The sequence below is a fragment of the Moschus berezovskii genome, chromosome 13, assembly GCF_049115385.1.
Source record: "Moschus berezovskii isolate FMDL1 chromosome 13, NW_MosBer_1.0, whole genome shotgun sequence".
Lineage (NCBI taxonomy): Eukaryota > Metazoa > Chordata > Mammalia > Artiodactyla > Moschidae > Moschus > Moschus berezovskii.
The window spans coordinates 70,806,639-70,819,440 of record NC_142472.1 but is presented as its reverse complement, the minus strand read 5'-3'; the positions used below and the strand labels follow the sequence as shown (position 1 = coordinate 70,819,440).

General features: G+C 41.7%; 1 protein-coding gene across 2 annotated transcripts in view; it reads right to left on the bottom strand.

The window, feature by feature from the left end:
* Nucleotides 1–12,802, bottom strand: part of LCP1 (lymphocyte cytosolic protein 1) — a 104,808-nt gene that overhangs the window by 50,804 nt on the left and 41,202 nt on the right. Inside the window, exon 1 of one of the 2 annotated variants that reach the window (XM_055426072.2) lies at nucleotides 11,750–11,862. The exons of the other annotated variant lie outside the window; for it this stretch is intronic. The gene's annotated coding sequence lies outside the window, so the exon portion shown is untranslated. Of the gene's footprint in view, nucleotides 1–11,749; nucleotides 11,863–12,802 lie in introns of those variants that run through there. 2 annotated transcript variants of the gene reach the window in all.

Genomic DNA, 12,802 nt, shown 5'->3' with positions numbered 1-12,802 from the left:
CTCTTTATAGATGAGGGAACGGAGATTTAAGTAACTGGCCCAGGGTTACACCGCTCTGAACCAAGGAAACCTCAGACAGCATCGCCCTGCAGAGTGAGAAAATGGGAAAAAGAGGGCCCTGAAAAGGGAGGTTGCTCCCCAAAGTCTCAAAGAGAGTCACTGACTCATCAGAGAAGAGGAGAAGAACCTCCAGAATCCTACTCTGGTCTAAAAAGTACGAGAAAAACACAAGTCAATTATGGGCTTCCCTGGTGGCTCAGATGGTAAAGGATCTACCTGCAACGTGGGAGACCCAAGTTCGATCCCCAGGTCGGTAAGATCCCCTGGAGCAGAAAATGGCAACCCACTCCAGTATTCTTGGCTGGATAATCCCACGGACAGAGGAGCCTAGTGGAGGAGCTACAGTCCATGGGGTTCCGGAGTTGGACACGACTGAGCAATTACCAAAGTCAAAGAGGTTTTTTAAAAAAAACCCTGAGATGCACAGTCCATGAAATGTAAGGTGGACTTACACCTTCTGTATTCCATATGTGGATGGGGAGGAGGATAACGGGAGTTTCTTCCACCGGTTTCAATAACAGCATACATTTAGTTTACAGCTTCACCAAGGCTATAACACCACCACTTTCTCCCAATCTAAGTGAGTGTGAAGGCATGGCAGGTTTCTTACAAACCTCATCCAGCCACTGATGATCTTATCTTTCTTTATGAAATTAAGTTTGCTATATACATAAAAAAAGAGTGAACTAGGAAATAACATCGTAAAGCAAAAAGATGCTGGATTTTCTGATGCAGTGGCTTCTTCCTGCATACTTGCATACACGTTACTTAAATTCTATGAGTCTCTATGAGTTTCTTTACATGTAAATCGGGGATATTGATAACAGTATGGAGGTTCCTTCAAAAACCAAAAACAGAACTACCTAATGAACAACTTACTAGAGGAAGAAATGACAAACCACTCCAGTGTTCTTGCTGGGAAAATCCCATGAACAGAGGCGCCTGGCAGGCTACACTCTGTGGGGTTGCAAAGAGTCTGACATGACTAAGCACTCATCACACACACATACACACATGTGAACAACCTAAGTGTCCATCAACAGGTGACTGGATAAAGACGATGTGGTATGTATATACAATGGGACATTACTCACCCACGTAAAACTGGGTCCCTTGTAGAGATGGGAATGGACCTACAGTCTGTCATACAGAGCGAAGTGAGTCAGGAAGAGAAAAACAATGATCATATATTGATGCACACATAGGGACACTAGAAAAATGATACAAATGAACTGGTTCCAGGGCAGGAACAGAGATGCAGATGTAGAGAACAGACCTGTGGACACAGGGCGGGGGTGGAGGGTGGGATGAACTGGGAGATTAGGGTTCACAGACTATGATGTGCTAAATAGACAGCTAGTGGGAACCTGTGGTATAGCACAGGAAGCTCAGTGCAGTGCTCTGTGACGACCAAGATGGGCAGGCTGAGGGTGGTGCTGGAATGGAGGTTCAAGAGGGAGAGGACATGTATATACATATAGCTGATTCTTTAACTTCTATGCAGAGTACATCATGAGAAACGCTGGGCTGGATGAAGCACAAGCTGGAATCAAGATTGCAGGGAGAAATTATCAGTAACCTCAGATATGCAGATGACACCACCCTTATGGCAGAAAGGGAAGAGGAACTAAAGAGCCTCTTGATGAAAGTGAAAGAGGAGAGTGAAAAAGTTGGTTTAAAGCTCAATATTCAGAAAACCAAGATCATGGCATCTGGTCCCATCACTTCATGGGAAATAGATGGGGAAACAATGCAAACAGGGACAGACTTTCTTTTCTTGGGCTCCAAAATCACTGCAGATGGTGGCTGCAGCCATGAAATTTAAACACACTTGCTTCTTGGAAGGAAAGTTATGACCAACCTAGACAGCATATTAAAAAGCAGAGACATTACTTTACCAATAAAAGTCTGTCTAGTTAAAGCTATGGTTTTTCCAGTAGTCATGTATGGATGTGAGAGTTGGACTACAAAGAAAGCTGAGCACCGAAGAATTGATGCCTTCGAACTGTGGTGTTGAAGAAGACTCTTGAGAGTCCCGTGGACTGCAAGGAGATAAAAACAGTCCATCCTAAAGGAAATCAGTCCTAAATATTCATTTAAGGACTGATGCTGAAGCTGAAACTCCAATGCTTTGGCCACCTGACACAAATAACTGACTCATCTGAAAAGACCCTGATGCTGGGACAGATTGAAGGCAGGAGAAGAGGACGACAGAGGATGAGATGGCTGGATGGCATCACCAACTCAATGGACATGAGTTTGAGTAAACTCCAGGAGTTGGTGATGGACAGGGAGGCCTGGCATGCTGCAGACCATGGAGCTTCAAAGAGTTGGACACAACTGAGTGACTGAACTAACTATATAACTATAGCTGATTCACTCTATTGTACAGGACAGGCTAACACAACATTGTAAAGCAATTACAGTCCCATAAAAATAATAATGCAGTCACAGTGCTCATCCATAGAGCTGTGTTAGAATAAAACAAGACAAACTGTTTCAACTGCATACAACAGTGCTTGGTGAAGGAGGAAGAAAGGAAGGGAGGAAAGGGCAGAGGGAGGGAGGGAAGAAGGAGAAAAATAAAGGGCCAGAAGTTCTCTTACAAAATTATCTTGGGGAACGAACCCAATTTCCATTATAAATTGTATGAAATATTATGTAGAGTCGCTATCTAAAATTCACACTTAATTGTTATGTGTGTGGGTGGGTGTAAATCTAGATTTCACACTTATGCTCTATCTTCAAATGATCTTAGCTGGGCTTGCTCTGGCGCCTGTACCACTTCTCTCCTTTGGAGTCCTTGAAGTCAGTTTCCAAAGCAACTGTGGAATTAGTAGATGATACCAACCAGAAGCCAACAGCAATAGTATTGGCTGATCTCATGCTGAGCGGTCAAGGGGCTCTGGGCTCAGTCTTGCCTGAGATACTTACCGTGGAAAGTACCTTCTAACAGTTGAGGAAGTGTGGCCAGAGTGGGAAAATGTACAGCAATCTCAAGAAAAGCCTGACCACATCCATTGTGAGTCATGAAACAAGAAGAGATTTCTGAGTATCTGTGATGAAGACCACGGGCCTACGACTCCTCACTCTCAGGCATACCGATGCTTAGGGGCTGATTCCGTTGGCCTTTCTTCTGCCTCTGTCTCTTATCCACTCCTGAATTCTCCAGGCACTTTTTGGAAAAATACTAAAACAATGTGCAGTTGACAATCGTGTCCCAGGGCCGACAACAGAAGCTTCTATTTATTCTCAATAAGGCAACCTCATTTTCTCTGGGCTCCTTGGAGTAGTTCTTTCAGAATCTCTAATGACAAGCTCATTCTCATAAAAAACAAAATGAGGAGTTACAGGTCAATTGAGGCAGAAATTTGTATTGTTTGATGGACTATACTTATCTTCATTTTGTTGGAAGCCACAGTTCAGGGGGCAAATATTTACCAGTTCTAGTTTACTCATGGGATATAACATATCTTTTGTCAAAATTTTAAATAACTAAATAGCCTAGTTGAATCCCTTCCTAACTCTTATTTTAAGGACTTTGTACCATTGAATCCTCAAGCATTTATTTATTTGTTTGTCAATTATGTTTGGTATACCAGGAGACCTATCAAAAGCAGAGTTGGGATCTCTGCCTGATAGAAAATTAGGAATAATCATTGAATATTCAATCACAGAAAGGAAAACTTAGACTTATTAGAAAGCAGCCAGTGGATCATGTTAGAAAATACAACGCAAAGAAAACAGACGAGGTTTACACATTTAAGAAACTGTGAATATTAGAATGGGAAAGAGGCAAGGTGTCAGTCTCGGCTCTGACCAGCTCTGTGGCCTTAGACATAACTCTCCCCAAACCTCAGTTGGTCATCAATCATAAGATGATGATAACATCGATCTTAGGCAGTTTTTGTGTAGAACTATGTGGTGCTGGAGAAGACTCTTGAGAGTCCCTTGGACTGCAAGGAGATCCAACCAGTCCATTCTAAGGGAGATCAATCCTGGGTGTTCATTGGAAGGACTGATGCTAAAGCTGAAACTCAAATACTTTGGCCACCTCATGCGACGAGTTGACTCACTGGAAAAGACTCTGATGCTGGGAGGGATTGGGGGCGGGAGGAGGAGGGGACGACAGAGAATGAGATGGCTGGATGGCATCACCGACTTGATGGACATGAGTTTGAGTGAACTCCGGGAGTTGGTGATGGACAGGGAGGCCTGGCGTGCTGTGATTCATGGGGTCGCAGAGAGTCGGACACGACTGAGCGACTGGACTGAACTGAACTGATAAAAGCAAATATTTGTCAAGTGCTTAGCATGATGCCCCACAAATAGTAAGGGCTCAACAAGTCAGTGGGGCTTTCCAGGGGCCTCAGCGGTAATGAATCCACCAGCCAATGCAAGAGATGCAGGTTCGATCCCTGGGTGGGGAAGATCCCCTGGAGCAGGAAATGGCAACTGCTCCAGTATTCTTGCCAGGAAAATTCCATAGACAAAGGAGCCTGACGGACTACAGTCCTTGGGGTCACAAAGGGCTGGACGTGGCAGAGCATGCACACACACAAGTTGGCATCGACGGTGAGTATGGCAGAGTGAGGCATAAACACAGACTGATGAACTGGGGAAACGGGGAGGAAATGACCCGAGAGCAGAGCCAGGGAACAGACAGCACTTTCCTCTATTTTGTAGACGAGGAAACCAGCTGAAGAGACCTGCTGGGGTCCCACATTCAGTAAAAAAGTAGGAAAGGGAATCCAAATTTGCCTGCAAATTTGCTTGCTTTTCATACCATGCTTATTTCTCTCATGCACAGAAACTGTAGATACTGAGACTCACAAGCTTTAAAAAAAAAACTGACATTATATATGATATTTAATCCATTTATATTACATGCATTATATTCAATCACCAGAAAGATTAAGAGTCCCAATTGTCTACCTCCATGGTCACAGGAAAGACACAGGGACTCAGGGATATTTTGGTGAAAAATCTCAAAAGACAATGAAGGAAGGGAAAAATCTGGAAAAAAGTCCTCAAAGGTGCCCATGATAGTCGATCTTGTCAAAGGGAAATTTTCTTAAATGTTATAAAGCATGGGAAAGGAGGGGAAAATTCATTCACGTCTTCGAGATGAAGAAAAGGGGGCTCAATATGCAAAACTGCATACATGTTCCTCATTTTCTTCTCACTTTCTCTTTGCTTCCGTGATGTAGCTTTCTCCATCAGGAGTGTATATTTCACTCTTCTTTCTGATCTGGCCCTCCTGGTGAAGGTAATGTGAGCAAAGGACAGCAAGGATGTGCAAAGATCCACATTTTAAAATGTGCCGCCTGAAGTTAACAGAGATGCAGTTCTGGTTCGGAATTTTGCCTGAGGACGCCGAAAGCGAAGAGGATGCAGATGTTATGCAAATGCATTTGTGCACGTCTTCTCTTTGTTCATTTGGATCCACAGTTTGGATAAATACTGGTGACGACTACCAGACTGAGGGATCCAGCTGCAGGCTATTATTGAACTGTAAAGTAATTAGTTCATTCATTTACTTCCCTCTCGAAAGTACAACCAGGAAAAGAAAAGGAACATAAATTATTTGGGAGGTTGCAATTCACACGCAGTGTTAATTTGTCTGTCAAATTTGGTGTCTTGGCTTTTCTGCCTGTGGAGAATGTAATCCATAATCTCTTTTCCATTTTAGCTCAGCCAGTCAAGAGGGTGTGCGTGCATGTGTGTGTGTGTGTGTGTGTGTGAGAGAGAGAGAGGGAGAGAAACACAGGTGTTGGGGTGGGGGAGGGGGAGATAATACAGACAGACAGACAGACAAAGAGGGAGAGCATGAGAGTGTGTCCATCTGTCCGTGGAACTGGTGCTAGACTGAAACAAGAATCAATGTTGCAGCCACAAAACTGTGGCTTTCTTTGCAGGTTCCTCAATTCAACATCTTAGCTTTTCCTTCCGCCAGAAAAAACAACTGGCCATATTGGAGAAACAAGCCTCCTTATAACTTAAAGTGGGGCTGAGGCAGGCATGGCTCTGAAGTTGAGCAAAACTCATTTTAACTCAGTAAGTGGGTCACTTTTTACCTCATTCTTCAGCTCATAATTAAAACAATCTTTCATTCTTTTGCAGTTTTAGGACACCTATATTTGGCCATTACTATATAATTATAGATTTGTGTGCTTGGTATATCTATAATTATATAGTTATGGCCAAATATAGGTGACCTAAAACTGTGAAAGATTGTGTGCTTGGGTATAAATACAAACTTGTTTAATTTATTCATGTCTATCAATCACAATAGTTAGAAAATGGGAATGCCACTTAGCTAAAGCATTCTAACCTTCTATGACTGAGAACTTTTCAAAGCTTTAGGGGTAGAGATATTTTGTGACCTAGGCTCTGGTCTATAAGTTGGTAAAAACAAAACAGTCAAGAGCAAAGAGGGACTAAGTAAATACTGATGATGTTGACAAAGAACAGTCTTTAAAAAAAACAATAATACAGATGCATTTATCTGGGATAAATTATTATTACTTGAGTCCAACTCAAGGATCTAGGCACAAATAACCATCATGGTCTGCTACCTGTTTATTCCAGGAGGTCTTCCCTGGAATTTAGCAGTTAATACAAAATTGATTCAATTGTAGAAAAGTGAAGTAATATCAAATATTTGAAGAATTAACCTGCTTTCATACATGAAGCTAACACCAGAACCTACCTCACAGGATTGCCGGGATGACTAAATGTATTAATATGATCAGAACACTTAGAAAAACAATTCAAAATAGTGCTACAGAAGGCTTAGCTGTTAGTATAAGGGTAATGAAATGAAATTCTTTGTTCCCTATCTGCTGTTGGCAGTATCTTATAAGACGAAGCGATTATGAAATTACTGGGAAGACTGATGTAATGACTGAGATTGACAAACAAAACAAGGGGAACAGTCAATAGCGTAAGGAAGTTGAATCAGGAGGGAACTGAGGAAAGCCAGGGGGATGGCCATCCGGGGAACTCAGTGTTCACAGCAACTGGAGCCAGATGCCCCTGGAAGATGAATATCTGATCAAGTGGCAACTTCTTAGAACGTCAAAATGAGAACAACGAGAAACATGAAATCTTTTGATTTAAGAAGTGCGTTGCCATCTGCAAAACAGAGAAACTTGAAACTCTTGGAACCTTTAGACACTGATTAGTTTTATATTTTGGTGGACTCATTCTAATTTTTATTTCTTCAGGATTCAATAGGCAGATGGAATAGAATCATTGGATGGTATCTGTGAGTTGGAAAGCTAGCAAACAAACAAACAAAAAAATCCTAAGCAGGCAATTAGATGAATCTAAACGTCACTTTGGCAGCCTGGGTGGGAGGGGAGTTTGGGGGAGAATGGATACATCTATGTGTATGGCTGAGTCTCTTTGCTGTCCACCTGAAACTGTCACAGCATTGTTAACTGGCTATACCCCAATATAAAATAAAAAGGTTTTTTTTTTTTAAGTAGCCAAATTTAAAACCAAGGAAGGATAAAACATGATTTTTCTGTGAAAAGTACAATAAATAAATAATGTCACTTTACTATAAAATCTATTAGTCATAAAGTCATTAGACTTTATAATCTTCACAGATTATAATCTTGACTCTTCATAAATATAATCTTATGAGAAAATTTCTTAGTTTTATTTTACCAAACTTGATTTTTTAAATATTCATTTGCCATCTCTCCTACATACACAGAGAGGCCTTTGGTCTTTTCATAACAAGGAGAAGCTGACAAGAGAATTTTCTGAGAAGAGTGCAAAGTGAATAAGGAAAAGTCAATGATACCTGTTCCTGTGTTCTTGGTCATCAAATATGCTTACAATCAGATACATAATTTTGGTATGGGTAGCTAAGCCTGGAGAATCCTAGGGACGGGGGAGCCCGGTGGGCTTCCGTCTACGGGGTCACACAGAGTTGGACACAACTGAAGTGACTTAGCAGCAGCAGCAGCTAAGTTTTAGCTCAGTTAATGTATTTAAACTAAAATAATGAGATTGATTTTGCCTGCTGGCTACAGTCATCAGACAGTTTCTTCAATTCCTTGAAGTCCATTTAGTGCTCTAAAATGAAGAATAGTGCTTTGACAAAAAGGAAGCATGTTAGAATGTAAAATACTATACTGTTGTTGTATCTTCTTGCATAGCAGTCACTGGGGGAACTCAGTAAATATTAAATTAAGTGAAACATAAAAAAAGGCTTCCATGCATTTCTAAGGAACTGAGAAAAACTGAATAAAGATCATGGGCACCTACTCCCTGCCAGGAAACACAGAGCAGGAGCTCAGACTGTCAGCAAATTAAGGACTTGAAAACAATATGATTACTGTCCTACTTAAAGCATTACACAAACAAACATAGACGGAACAATGGAGGCGAGGAAGGTGGGGGCAGGAACCAGTAGGAAAGACCTGCAAAAGGACACGTTTCTTGAAATAAGCCTTAAAAAACGAACAGAGGTTTTTACATAAAGAAGAAAGCACTTGGAAAAACAGCAAGAGTGAAAAGAAGTGGAAAGAACATGGAACTTTCTGGTGGCTTGTGGTCTTGTGCACTTAGACGGTGGGTGAGTATCAAGGGAGTAAGAAGATGGTGGGCGGCAGCCAGAGCAGAAGGAAGTGACACAGAAAGGAGGCTGGGGAAGTGGTTGAGGCAGGTCTGCGGAGGCACACAGCGCTTGAGTAAAATTATGCATTCATTAAGAGAGAATACTTCTTCATTCTATTATTATACGAAACCCACAATGCTATCTCTTACTTATGAAAATGTTTCTGGGTTTATGGGAATTTTTTTCTTTTCTTCTTTCTCTCTCTCTTCAAATCATGAATGCCAAGATCTCTTCAGTCAGCTTCAGAACTAAAAATCTGTTGCGATCTACATCAGGGGAAAGGATGCTGGTGTGGGAGAGAGGACCTGGAATACACAGATGCTTCCAGAGAGGCAGGATGGAGCCTGAAATCCTGGCTTCTCACAGCCCCTCCCCACCTCCAACTGCCCAATGACCTTGGGCCTCTTCCTTCAACAACTAAGCCCACTCCTCATCTCTAAAGGTAGTTGGGTATGGCTGGGGAGAAGGGGGAAAATTAAATGAAGTCAGCATAAAGAGGGGCTTACACAGTAAGTACTTATCAGTAGTAAGTGTTACTACTACTTTCTTTGTCCTCTCTAAATTAAATAAATATATTTGAATGAGAACATTACTTGTTGGTCTCCCATTCCCCAAAGGGTTCAGCAAAAGAATTAGCTTGTTGTTCGGTTGCTGAATCATGTCCGACTCTTTTGTGACCACGTGGACCACAGCCCGCCAGACTCCTCTGTCCATGGGAGTCTCGACAGAACACTGGAGTGGGTTACCATTTCCTCCTCCAGGGGTTCTTCCCTACCCAAAGATCGAACCTGTGTCTCCTGCATTGGCAGGCAGGTTCTTTCCCACTGAGCCACCTGGGAATTAGAAATGGTGTTAAAATACTGAAATTGTTTCCCAAATTACAGATTGTTTCAAGGCATAATCTATGAAGGAGACAAAATTTAAAATGTGACAAGAGAAAGCATCTTTGTGGTAGCTAATAAAACGTCCCATCTCAGCAGTGTTGTTCAAAGGGCAAGATCCAGAACATTCTTCCCTGATATTACTGGGGGTGAAAGAGAATGAAAAGAAATGGTATTTTATAACATATCAGATTTAACAATCTAAACTTGATTCCATTTTCATTTCCTCCCAATGTAAAGAAAATACTGACATAATTTTGCATCCTAATTCATTATTTTCTCATCAATATTTTTACTTAAAATATGACACAGTATATTTTTAATCTGTTATTTTGGGGGTTCAATCCTTCTGCCTCAACTCCACATTTTTGCTAGTTTAAAACTATTCAAGTGAGATGTGTCAAACAATATTGATGATCACATTTCACAACTTCAGAAATTCACATTTACAGGTAAGTCGTTAATTCCATTCAAATTTATCTGTGCAAAGATGTTCTTTAAACCATTTTATTTACTAGAAACCAATTATGATAAATTTGTGCAAATTCAAAATCAAGATGTGTGTGGATAAACCACCTTTGTTTTAATGATAGTTTGTAAAGTTGTCCCGAGGAGGTAATTTTAGAAAACAAGTTGTTATAGTTAATTGGGCTTCCCAGGTGGCTCTAGTGGTAAAGAACCCACCTGCCAATGCAGGAGACATAACAGACATGGGTGCAATCCCTGGGTTGGGAAGATTACCTGGAGGAAGGCATGGCAACCCACTCCAGTATTTTTACCTGGAGAATCCTATGGACAGAGGAGCCTGGTGGGCTACAGTCCACGGAGTCGCAAAGAGTCGGACGCAACTAAAGCAACTTAACACATACTTAATTTTTAAAAATTAGGTTTTGATAAGTATGCTGATAAATGAATCCATTTGCAATCTGAATGGCTTTTATGCTTATCATTTGTCAACAGTTCTTAATATTGTTGAATAATGACAATTAATCAAGACTGATGGATGTTACAAGTTTCAAAGACTGAGTTTCAACAAAGTTTCTGGAATAAATATCCCATAGCAACTTTATAAGAATTTCTATTGCAGACAGAAGCCCTTCCTCCATAACTTAACAGTCATTTGTATGGTTATGAGGACATCAAGTAGTTCAGACAACTCTACAAAGCAGTACAATTAAGCAACACAAATTGCTTTTTAGAGAATAAATGGAGAAGAGACAACCTCTAGTTCCATGTGGCTACTAAGCACACCCATTAAAAAACGTTGGCGCCAAAAATCACTCAAACCACCAGTGTCACACTCGGTAACATAGGACTTAAGATGTTAATACATCCACTAAAGTACCGTAAAGAAGTTTTTTCCTTTTTAGAAAAACATAACCACAGGAGCTAAAATTAAACTATCCCCATCAGGCCAATGAGCAGTACCATTTAAATGATCAATATCCACTTTCCTGAGAACATTTGAAAGTAGATAAAATCACAGTAAACAGCCTCCCTGAAATAAAGCAACAGAAATAAATCAGAACATGGTTTGGTTTTAAAACAAACAAAAAAAATCATGTGCTGTACGGGACAGCATAGGGCATTCTGCTCAGTGTTATGTGGCAGCCTGAATGGGAGGGGGGTTTGGGGGAGAATGGATACATGTATATGTGAGCCTGAGTCCCTTCCCCGTTCACTGGAAACTATCACAACAGTGTTAATTGGCTACACCCCAATACAAAGCATGAGCAAGCACCGGGACGTGAGTTTGAGCAAAGCTCCAGGAGATGGTGAAGGACAGGGAAGCCGGGCATGCTGCAGTCCATGGGGTCGCAGACTGAACACAGGAGTGCGCGACTGGACGACAATAACAAAACAAAAAGGTTTTAAAAAGGAAAAAAAAAACATAGCTTTTTGGGAGGAGTGATAACGGCGGATAGCTGGAGAAGTCACCCCCAGAGCAAGATGGGAGGGTACAGGAGGGGTCCCCCTCTGGGCGGCCACACGGGGTGGCTGCAGCTTTGCTGAGCAGTTCAACCGGGGTGGGGGCAGAGCTCACGGGGGACAAGGGTGACAGGTGCTCGGATCTCTAGTCCCCTGAAAGTAGGGTCCACAATCCACAGAACCAGAACCGCCCAACAAGCAGAACATCGTAAGCACTCCGAAACGGCAAAAAAAGAAAATTTACCTGGTAGCCAAACTGTTCTCAGTGCCGCTGGCGGGTGACCAGAAAACCCCTTCTTTCTGATCTGAAGAACAACTTTGTTAACCCCGGGTGTGTGGTCACAAGGCAGGAAGTGACTAGAGTGACAAATCATCAGCCAGGAAAGAAATAGATTTTGTCTTTATAAGGACATTTTACTTAACGTGTTTTTTTTTTTTTTCTTTTCTCATGTCCCCTCCCCCGCAAAAATCACCTGACAGGTCACACTGAAATTCAGAAGCCTCTTACCACTTCCTCTTTATAAGCATTTTTCTCTCTCCTTCCCTTTCTTTCTCTAGCTGGCTTGCAGACGCTGGGCTACTGAAACCTGTTTGATTTCAGATAACTACCTTGACTTTTCGCTCTGACCCTAATTGAGAATGCGGTGCTCTGGTGCTTAGCTTCTGACAGCAGAGATAAACAAATTATTCATTTTTAATGAAAGAGCCAAAGGAAGAGGTGGCAGTGTCCCCCAAACCAGCTAAAAGGGATTTCCTTGGGAAAGCCCCGCCCCAGGAGAAACCGAACCCCTCTTTAGAGTCTTGAACAATGATCTCATTGGTGCAAACGAAACAAAAAGATCTCTTTAAGGGGAAGGGCTCGAAAAGGAAGATATATTATTTACTCATTCTTTTATTTATAGAACACCTATGTACTAGGGATCTCTTTAACCCAGTTAAAGATTTCAATTATTTAGACGTTTCCTACCAAAAGCACCTGCAGCAGTGACCAGGTTCAGTGGGTTGGCTAAATCCTTCTAGGCTTCCCAAGTAGCTCAGCAGTAAAGAATCCACCTGTCAAAGCAGGATGATGCAAGAGATGTAGGTTTGACCCCTGAGTCAGGGAAGATCCCCTGCAGGAGGAAATGGCAACCCGATCCAGTATTCTTGCCTGGAAAATCCCATGGACAGAGGAGGCTGGTGGCGCTACAACCCATGGGGCCACAAAAATTCCGACAAGACTGAGCACACAAATTCATCCTACAGACCAGGTTTATTTTCTGAATACACATTTTATAAAATTAGCAAACGAATAAAA